Source organism: Nyctereutes procyonoides, unplaced genomic scaffold (genome assembly GCF_905146905.1).
Source record: "Nyctereutes procyonoides isolate TBG_1078 unplaced genomic scaffold, NYPRO_anot_genome, whole genome shotgun sequence".
NCBI lineage: Eukaryota > Metazoa > Chordata > Mammalia > Carnivora > Canidae > Nyctereutes > Nyctereutes procyonoides.
In genome coordinates, this window is record NW_026575125.1 from 14,333,360 (window position 1) to 14,343,817 (window position 10,458).

Here is a 10,458-nt window from a genome sequence, read left to right on the forward strand (position 1 = left end):
TGCCACTGGTCTTTACCTGGAGGCCTTCCATGAAAGTGGAGACATTGTCTGGGCAAACCTGCCCGCTCTCTGTAAGATCAGAGAGAAGCCTGGCTCCAGACTGCCAACTTTATAGTTCATACCACTTCTGGAGTAAATTACTAAGGAACATTTCTTCTGCCCTTTATGCTTTACAAGAAGATTTGCAACCATTCATCCCTCATTCCTTACAATGGTTCTATGAGGAAATACAGGGAAAGCTGGGAGATTTGTGGATGAGTTACTTGGTTCAAATTACACTTTCTAGCGTCCTTCCAGTCTTCCTTGGACAGAAGAAAGTCTCTAAAGATCATGCCAAATCATCCTTTGAAGTGATAGGTAAGACAGTGAAAAATAGTTCAAAAAGATCTTTCATTTTCTGAAAGAATTTAAGATCTTGCTTCACCACTCTGCAGTTTAAATAGCTTTTTAGAGATTTGGAGGTTATATTTACATTCCCCCTCCTGCTTTGTATCCATGTTTTAAAGGCCAAATCCATTCTAAGATAAATAAAGCTTTATCCCCAGGAAAAAGTGACTTTGAATTCTTTGCAATGCATGGCTTCTGCTTCTGGAACTATTGTTTTTCTTCTCCAGAGGGATAATGTTGTCCCCTTGTCTGAATAAATGAAGCACATATTAAAAACCATGGCAAAGAGGGGGGAAAAAAGAAAATCAGAAGGAAACAATTGTTTAAAATAACAACCAGAAGAGAATTCCCCTTGTTCATTCTTGTCCTTGTTCCAGAAAGCGGCTAGTGCAAGCAGAAAGGGCAAAGTGTTCTTGCTCAGTTATGATCAGGACGGAGAGGCTCAGCAGTCAGATGCCGGTTATGCTTAGCATCACAAACCTTTCCTTTTTATCTTTTATTGTTTTCAAACTTCACATTCATATTTGGAAGTCCAGAACTGTCTCATCTTGGCTAGAGATGGGAGAGGAACTGTAGATCAATGGTTTTCAAGGGGCAAATTCCTTCTTTTTTTTAAAAAATATTTATTTATTCATGATAGAGAGAGAGAGAGAGAGAGAGAGAGGGGTAGAGACACAGGAGGAGGGAGAAGCAGGCTCCATGCCGGGAGCCCCACATGGGACTCGATCCCGGGACTCCAGGATCACGCCCTGGGCCAAAGGCAGGCGCTAAACCACTGAGCCACCCAGGGATCCCCGGCAAATTCCTTCTTAAGCAAAATAATCTTATTTGAATCTTCAACATAAAAAGCGGCTTTAAAAGTGGCATTTTGTCTAAATTTATTTTATAAGTTCTAAGTCAGATAAGAAGCACTCAAGGCTTATCAAAAAAAAGGAAATGAAAAAACGGAAAGAAAAAAAACTAAAAACCTACAACTCTATGTAATATGATACTGACATAATGAAAGCTATTAAAAGTTTCCTTTTGCAGGACAATGACATTTAATTGAGTGTCATACACATGAGTTGAAAAGGTTTTACATGAGCACCAATCCATAGGCCTGAATTATGGAAACCAAACAAAAACACTTGACAAAGCTGTAACCTTGCAAAATAATGATACATCTTTAAGGATGTGACTCCAATAAACAAATTAAAATGCCACAAAGAAAAACTGGGTACTGGATGCTGTGGCAAGCCACCCAGAACCCCCTTCAAGACACATCCATGCCCCCAATGCTGTGAGTACTGTGTTCTCCTCCACTTAACCCTCAACCCCTCCACACGCCCCTTCCTCCCCATCCCCAGGGTAGCTCACATCCAATGACTGGTGGGTGAGGAGGCATAAAGCCCGGGCCCCCTTGCCTCAAGGAGAACCAGGAAGGGCCAGCCCAGCTGCTGAGCTCCCTTGATTCGGCCGAGGCCTGGGTTAGTACCGCATCACAGCTCAGCTCCTCCCCCTGCTGAATCCCGCTGCCTTCCCCAGCAAGAACATTCCACCATGAACTTCTGCACATAAACAGCTGTCTTAGGGTCTCAGGCGAAAGTGCAACCAATGCCCATAGAGCCTCCACGGGGACCCAATAAGCACTCCCACTTTGCTCTATTTACTTTAACTGTCTCTCCACATATACATATTTATAACATGTACATACATATTTCCCCTAATTTTTATTTTGAAAATTGTCAAGCCAACCGAAAGAATACCACAAACACTCATATACTCTCCCTGGGATTCAACAATTCTTAGCATTTTATCTTTCCGTATCTACGTTTTCTTTTGCTATACCCTGTGAAAGGATTATTGAAGACATCATACCCCTTGTCTCCTAAATACTCCTGTGTGCATCTCCCCCCCAAAAAGCACAATCTACACCACCACAATATTTTCATCACACCTGAGAAAATCAACAATCCCATTAATCACAGGCTTAAAATATTTTTAATGCTGTTTTTAATGATACCTTAATCGCACATTCATGAAACCCATGAAGTTTCTTATAATGAAGTTTGAAAAAACACTTTTCTAGAGTAATACCTAGGAAGAACAGGTAGGGAAAAAAACAGATCAGTCTTCAATTTCATCCGTGACCCGGTTAGTATAGAAAGGGTGACTAACAAAGCTTGACTCCCACTGCCCCCAAAGGACTTAGTGTTCTATAGCCTTGCGTGTCAGATCCATCACACAGTAGAATACCTACCTGCATAACAGGTACGCGCTAAGGTCTATGAATTGGTTAATATCTTTTAATAAGTGACAAGCTGGCAAGTGTGCCTATGTGAACACTTCTGTTCTCAAACCCACAGTCTGTAAATTTGGTGACGGCTTTTTTTATTAGGCTGGTATTCTTAGGCAGATCAAAAGGGTGTTTAAGCAATAATTACCCTAGGAACCCAGTAAGTACAAGTACAGAATACTGCACTACCAGGCACCACAAAAACATATCAAGGTGTTCTACTGTCCTTAAATAAACACCAATCATCATTTAAGTAAATCAACAATTAGGTTGAAAACACAAGTGCTAAGAGAGAGAAGTGATATCCACTAAAATGTACATTTTATTTCAGGAACATCACTTCTGAGAAAGTGACTTACTTGGAAACTCACTTAAGTGGTGCCATTAAAAACTTGGAAGTATCAACATTCTTAAGAAATGGAATATATTAGCAATACAATTGTACAAGTGCCTCCTTAGGCTGGGCTTGGATAGTCTGGTTGTCAGAGGTCTCAGTTAGGCAGGGCCCTTATCTGGTCATTTGGGGATAAGGAAAATATATTGGACCATAAGTATGAATATGTATGTTTCTCTTTCTCTCCCTCTCTCTCTCTCCTCCCCCCTCCCACCCCCCCCCCAACACACACTCCACTCTTCCTGTGTTTGAGAAGGGGAAAAAAAAAAAAAAGAAACCTACCATCGCCTATACCTTGAAGGCTGGTGGCTGGCATTTCCTTTAAACAGACATCTGAAATAGCTTCTGTTTAAAATAACAACAAGGATTTCAAAGATTAAAAAGCAAGTATTTCAAGGGTCAGATGATGGGTGGAATGTAAAAAGTTTACTCCACTAAATACAACCCACTATGGTCCAATCCTGCTTCCTAAGCCTGATCTGGATGCCAAAGGCCAGCTAAAGGAGTTACTTGTAGCTCTGCGTAAAGGAAAGCTCGCGTTCTCCTTGTTCATTCCCTTCCCCCCGTCCCCCAAATCTCTCTAAATTACAGGGCAAGGGAAAACCAGTCACCCTACACTTGTCAACACGGTGCTAAGCAAGCTGAGAGTTTGCTAAGCAAGCTGAGAGCTAAACTTAACTAGAGCCAGTGGCTTTCAAATATTTTTGAATTGTGACCCAAATAAGAAATGCATTTTACATGGCAGTCCAGTTCCTAGACAGTAGGAATACAAAACCAAGACATTTTCCAAAATCATACTGTCCTCTGATGATTTCTATTCTATTTCTTAGAAATGCTAGTCCCAACTCATTAAACTGATTTTATCACTCACTGACAGGAAATGCCCTGTAGTGTGAAAGATATGCCAGAAGGCCAAGACCAAAACTGTATTTTTGTGCTAGACCGGATTCATAGAAGATCTTTGGCTATGGCTTTATTTCGAGCTTGCTAAAATCCCACAGTTTAACCATACATTCACATTGTAAATAATTCAAACAATAATGCCTCTCCATGCCTATTCCTATTCACTGCCCAGGACAGGCACAGTAAATACCCAGACAAGTATCTTCCATCTTTTGTGATGCATTCACATATGACACATAACCCACCCATGCTTTTTAATAACGTAAATGGAATTGTATAACATTTACTGTTCTGTAACTCACTGAACTTAAGAGATAAGTCTTTTTGAGTCAGGACATGATTTTCAAATCAGTTTATCTAGATTGACTACATTCTTTTTGTCAATAGTACTTTGTTGAGGTATAATTTATACAGTGAATGCACATAAGTACAGCTTGAGGACTTTTTACATATGTATATCCCCATGTGACCACCATCCAAATCAATATAAAGAACATTTCCATTAATCCCAGAAAGGCTCTCTCATGCCCTTTCCAGTCAATACCGACCCCACAGAGGTATCCACTACTCTGCCTTCCGACACTATACCTTAGTCTTGCCTGTTAAACTTCATATTCATGGAATCATAGAGTAGCAATTCTTCCGTGTCTGGATTCTTTCATGCAACCTAATATTTGTGAGGTTCATTTCTGTTTTTGCAGGTGTTAGTTCTTTGGGGGGTTTTTGTTGTGAAGTGATATTCCCAATCACAATTTGGGCTGTTTTCAGTTTGGGGCTCTTGTGAATGAAGCTACTATGAACATTCTTTTAGAAATCTTTCTGTGGGCATATGCACTAATTTCTCCTGGGAATATACTTATAATTTCTGGGTCATAGGTGGTGTGTAGCTTTATTAGAGACTCCAAACATTTTTGCCACAGTGACTATGCCATTTTACATTCCCACCAGCAGTGTAGACCTACCAGTTGTCCAATCCTCATCAGCACTTTGCATTGTCAGTCTTTACAGTGTTAGCCATTCTGGTGGGTGTACCCTGGTACCTTGTTACAATTTTAATTTGCATTTTCCTGACAACCAACGATGTTGAGCACTTTTTCATGTGCTTATTGGCCATTCCAATATTTTCTTTTATGAAATACCCATTTGAGAATTTCCCCCAATTTTTTAATTGGGTTGTACATCTTTTTGTGATTGGTTTATAAACATTTTTGAATGTATAATGGATACAAGTCCCCTATCAGACAAATGTATGGTGATTATTTTCGGTCTCTCGTTTGCCTTTCATTTTAGTATCCGCTACATTCTTTGCAATGGATGCTTCTTTTCCCAATATAGTTGTAATTTCTTAATGTTACCAGTTCTCTGTTAATGAATATTTGTACTCATGGGTAAAAATCTGTGCTTCTGTGGAAAACCAGACATTGTTTGGAGTACATCATTCTTGGTTACCTGGTTCTGATTTTCCATTCTGTAAGCTATATATAACTGATAGCAATGGAAAATAAATCTTAGCTATAGACACACAAATAAATTCTACAGTGGAGATTCAATTAATTGCCTTCTCCAACTGTGGGAGAAGCCAGTTTTGCCTTGGTTTGCACTAATCTAATAAAAATGTGTTGTTTGGTTATCCTTTGAAATGGTCCTAACATCACTGGTTCCCTAATTAGTAATGAGTTAAATAAAATCTCTAACGTATGTTCATTTTATATCTACATGAGAGCCATAATTTTAGTTTTAAAAGATATTCTTTAACAAATTGTTTCCAATGTTTTATCCTATTACAGAGAATGCTGCAACCCTCTTGTACGTTTATCTGTGTGTAGAAGTCTCTCTAAAAACTAAGAAGTTCTCATGCTCTCATGTTCCAAACTGAACCAACTTTGAGGAGTGGATTTAACAAGTTCAACTCCATGAAGGCATAGAGCATGAATATACAGAACTTAGATTGTTACAGGAGAAAAGGTCAAATTAGGCTCAAGCCAAAGAAATCAAACTAATGGTGAAATTTCAGGCATGTTAAGGCAGAGTGAATGAGGAATGCTTGTTTACTGGGCACCTACCACTCCCAGACCATTGAGTTGGGCACTGAAGACAGGAAGGTCAGGCTAGAGGGGGAGACAAATACTTGAGCAATTGAGTAATGTGAAGACAGACTCTATGTGCTCTAATACTCCAACTGGAGGAAAGGGAATTAATTTATCTCTAGTCCTCAGGTTATGGTTTCTGAAAGCTTTCAGAGTACCTGGAAATGCTTTCATATGTAAACAGTCTTTTACATTTGAAAAAGAAAAAGAAAAAAACTCTCATTTGAGTTTTATTACTGAAATATAACTGACATACAATGTTATATTAGTTTCAGGTGTACAACATATTGATTCAACAATTCTATACATTGTCAATGCCCACAATAAATGCAGTTACCATCTGTCACCATACAATGTTATTATAATACCACTGACTATATTCCATAGGCTATACTTTTCATTTCTATGACATTTATTTTATAACTGGAAGTTTATATCTCTTAACCTCCTTCACCTGTTTTACCTATACACACACACTTCTCTTCTAGCTGGTGGTTACCAGTTCTCTGTATTTAAGTCTGTTGTTAGTCTGTTTAGTTGTTACACTTTTTTAGATTCCACATATAAGTGGGATCATATGGTATTTGTCATTGTCTTATTTCACTTAGCATAATACTCTCTAGGTTCATCCATGTTGTCAGAAATAGCAAAATCACATCCATTTTTATAGCTAAGTAACATCCCACTGTATATGTAACACATCTTCATTATCATCAACTGATGGACGCTTGAGTTGCTTCCATGTCTTGAATATTGTAAACAATGCTGCGATAAACATAGGCATGCATGTATCTTTTCAAATTAGTGTTTTAATTTTCTTTGGGTAGATACCCAGTAATGGAATTACTGGATCATATGGTAGTTCTGTTCTTAATTTTTTGAGTCACATCCATACTGTTTTCCACAGTGGTTGCACCAATTTACATTCCCATCAAAATGCATGAGTGTTCCTTTTTCTTCACACCCTCATCAGCACTTATTTCTTGTCTTTTTGGTGACAGCCATTCTGACAGGTGTGAGGTGATATCTCATTGTGGTTTGGATTTGCATTTCTCTGATGATTAGTGATGTTGAGCACCTTTTCCTGTGTTAAGAAATTAAGTCTCAATTATCACTCTTTTCATGTAGGAACATCCATTCTAACAACCCATTGTGATAACAAAGATTTTCAGTTTTATTGCTAAGAACTACTTGAACTAGTCATTAAACTGCTCGTGGGTGGATATGGGAGTGGCACAATGACTTGTGAGTTTCCCCATTTCTACTGGCACCTTCCTCCTGGGCAGTGAGACGATTAAATGCATGAATACATGTTGTACTATATCAGGGGTTGGATAAGAAAGGAGGAATAAAGGGTATTAGAATAGGAATTAGTAGTTTACAGGACTATTAAGCGAGGTAGGAAAGACAAGGTCAAAGAAGGTGTTACCAAAGATCAAGAAAGCAAACACTGTAGACCTCAGCTTGAAGCATCACAGAAAATTCTTGAAAGATTACTGGATAGCCGCTGAAGAGTCTCTGAAAATCCCTTCACATGCAGCAGTGAAGCATGTGATCCTCATCAATTCTCAACTTCTGTAAATCTCACATCCGCCCATGTGTCCTTGTGGCACAAAACAGCTCTCCTTTTCTTCTGCCTTCAAATTTCATGCAAGTTCCTCTCATCAACAACTCTAAACTGGTAACCATATTGAGACAGGGATGATGGGAAATGTGGCTCTCAGCTTCTCTTTTGTAAAGCAGAAATTCTAGAAGTGGGAGGTGATGATGCTGAGTTGAGACCTGGCACACAGCCAGAGGTCACTAAATTGTGACCATAATCACCACCGTCCACGAAGCAGCAGGGGCATTGGGCAAGAGCTTAACTTCACAGTGTCTGGAGTACTATTTTTCTCTTAGGTTATCTGTCCATTGTTCAGCCTCCCCTTTCCCCTACTTCGCTGTGCAGGGACCAAACAACAACTCGATGCTCACAATCCTAAAAGTCAAATGCTGAATAAGTCAGTAGTTTGGAAAAACATACAAAAAGATTTAAAGGTTTGTGTTAACAACCCTAGTATAAAAGTGAGCCTTGAGGTCTAGTCCTGGCTTTGGTGCTAACAGGTCTAGGACTTGGGGCAAACTGCTGAACCTTCTAGTAACTGTTCTATTGAAAAATTCAAGAGGCTGCGATGCTTTGAGAAAAGCACATCATTCCCAAGAGTGCATAACCACTGACTCATCAAGGGAACACTAAACAAACCCAAATGGAGGTACATGCTACAAAATGTCTGACTAGTACTCTTCAAAAGTGCCAAGGTCAAGAAGAACAAGGAAAGAGTAAGAACTGCCATAGACTGGAGGAGATTAGGAGACGTGAGAATTAAATGCAATATAGGATCTTAGATTGAATCCTGGAAGTGAGAAAGAGCTTTCTTTAGTGGAAAACCTGACAAACTACAAATAAAGCCTGGAGTTAATAGTATTGTACCACGTTAATTTCTGAATTTTGATAATCGTACCATGATTATGAGAGCTGTTAACATTAGAAGCTGGGTAAAGGGTGCACAGGAACTCTCTGTACTATTTTTACAACTCTTTTATAAGTCCAAAATTCTCCCTCCCAAAATGTTAAATATAAAACTGCTGCTCAATGTCCACAATAACCAAACTGTGGAAGGAGCCTCGGTGTCCATCAAAAGATGAATGAATAAAGATGATGTGGTCTATGCATACAATGGAATATTCCTCAGCCATTAGAAACCATGAATACCCACCATTTGCTTCCACGTGGAGGGTATTCTGCTGAGTGAAATAAGTCAGTCGGAAAAGGACAAACATTATATGGTCTCATTCATTTGGGGAATATAGAAATTAGTGAAAGGGAATAAAGGGAAAGGAGAGAAAATGAGTGGGAAATATCAGTGAGGGTGACAGAACATGAGGACCCCTAACTCTGGGAAACGAACAAGGCGTAGTGGAAGGGGAGGTGGGCGGGGGGTTGGGGTGACTGGGTGACGGGCACTGAGGGGGGCACTTGGCGGGATGAGCACTGGGTGTTATGCTAAATGTTGGCAAAACTGAACTTCAATAAAAATCTTTAAAAAATAAATAAAATAAATAAATAAAACTGTGCTGCTTAAATAGTATCAAATTTTATTCATTTTCATTGGGCCCTGCAAATTATGGAGCCAGTCCTACATGGAAGTCTACCGGAGAACTGGATAGAATCCTTCCCGTGACAAAAAACAAGGAAGCGGCAGCACAATTAATCGCACGAGCTTGAGGGGAACCTAGAGCACAGATGGGAGCTTCTGCATCCCAAAGGAGGGTCGGAACCCCTTGTGGATAGGGACAGGACAGGGGGAAGAAAGGCCCTAGGCCAATGATGAGACAAATTGATACCTCAGCCGATGATGGTTAAGAAAAACGACAAGAACCTGGTCCTGCCCCCTCTGCTCAGCCTCGGCGCTGAGGACCACTAGAACCGAGACTCCACTGCGGATTAAAGGATGCACCTGCCCGCCCATCGCTAGACCCTCGGCCCCATCGCCCTTCGCGTCCCGGGCTCTTCACCTGCATTCTTGGGAAACTCAACAGCCTTGAATGACTCCCGGCGCCTGAAGGCTCGAAGCACAAATTAAGACTGGCCTCCCCAAGGTGGTGACGCACAGGTCCCCGATTTCGCTCCCCCCCCCCCCCCGGGACCAACGATCCCGGAAGCACCCCCGGGCCGCACACGCCAAGACGGGGCGCCTCAGAGGTGAGCGCGTGACCCCACCAGGGCCAGCACAGCGCCCCAGGGAGAGCCCCCCCCCCGCCCGGGGAACCCGGGCGACGAGCAGCGCCCCAGCATGTGCGCAGCTCCGCGGGGGCCCCTACTCCGGGGTCGGCCCCGCGGGGGCTGCAGGGGAGCCGGCGTCCGCCTGACAAGGGCCGGGGCCGCAGCAAGTGGCGCGGGGGCTGCCACGCCGGGCTCGGAACCGCAGCGCCCAGCGGCCGTCCCAACCCCGAGTTTCGCTCACCTGCAGAACCCCCGAACCTGGCAGGGTGACGTCCGCCAGCACCGGGTCCTCAAGCACGGAGTCGTGACCCGGCCCGCCCGGGCCTCCGCCGGGGGCTCACAGTCGCCCCCGCGGCGGGGAGAACGTCCCCGGACCGACCGCCGCGGGAGGAGCCGGGGGAGCCGCTCGCAGCCTGCGCGTGCGCGTGCGCTGCTCCCCGGCCGCGGAGCTCCGGGTCCCGGCGCCTCTCCCAGCCCGGCCGCTGCCCCCCGCCCCCCAAAGCCTGTGTGAGACCCCGAGACTCCTAAGCTGGGAGACGAACAAGGGGAAGGGCGGTGGGCGACGGGCACTGGACGGGATGAGCCATCCGTGTGATACTAGATGTTGGCAAAGCGAACTCCAATAAAAAAAATCACTACAGGGGATCCC

The 10,458-nt window shown here is 42.5% G+C and overlaps 1 protein-coding gene across 2 annotated transcripts in view; it reads right to left on the minus strand.

Moving 5' to 3' along the window:
* Positions 1 to 10,208, minus strand: part of RAI2 (retinoic acid induced 2) — a 390,031-nt gene extending 379,823 nt beyond the window's left edge. The window contains exons 1-2 of one of the 2 annotated variants that reach the window (XR_008666237.1): positions 10,051 to 10,208; positions 6,296 to 7,130 (exon numbers count right to left, since the gene is read on the minus strand). The gene's annotated coding sequence lies outside the window, so the exon portion shown is untranslated. Of the gene's footprint in view, positions 1 to 6,295; positions 7,131 to 10,050 lie in introns of those variants that run through there. The other variant, XM_055339129.1, reaches the window with a different exon arrangement.
* Between the last annotated feature and the right edge of the window lie 250 nt (positions 10,209 to 10,458).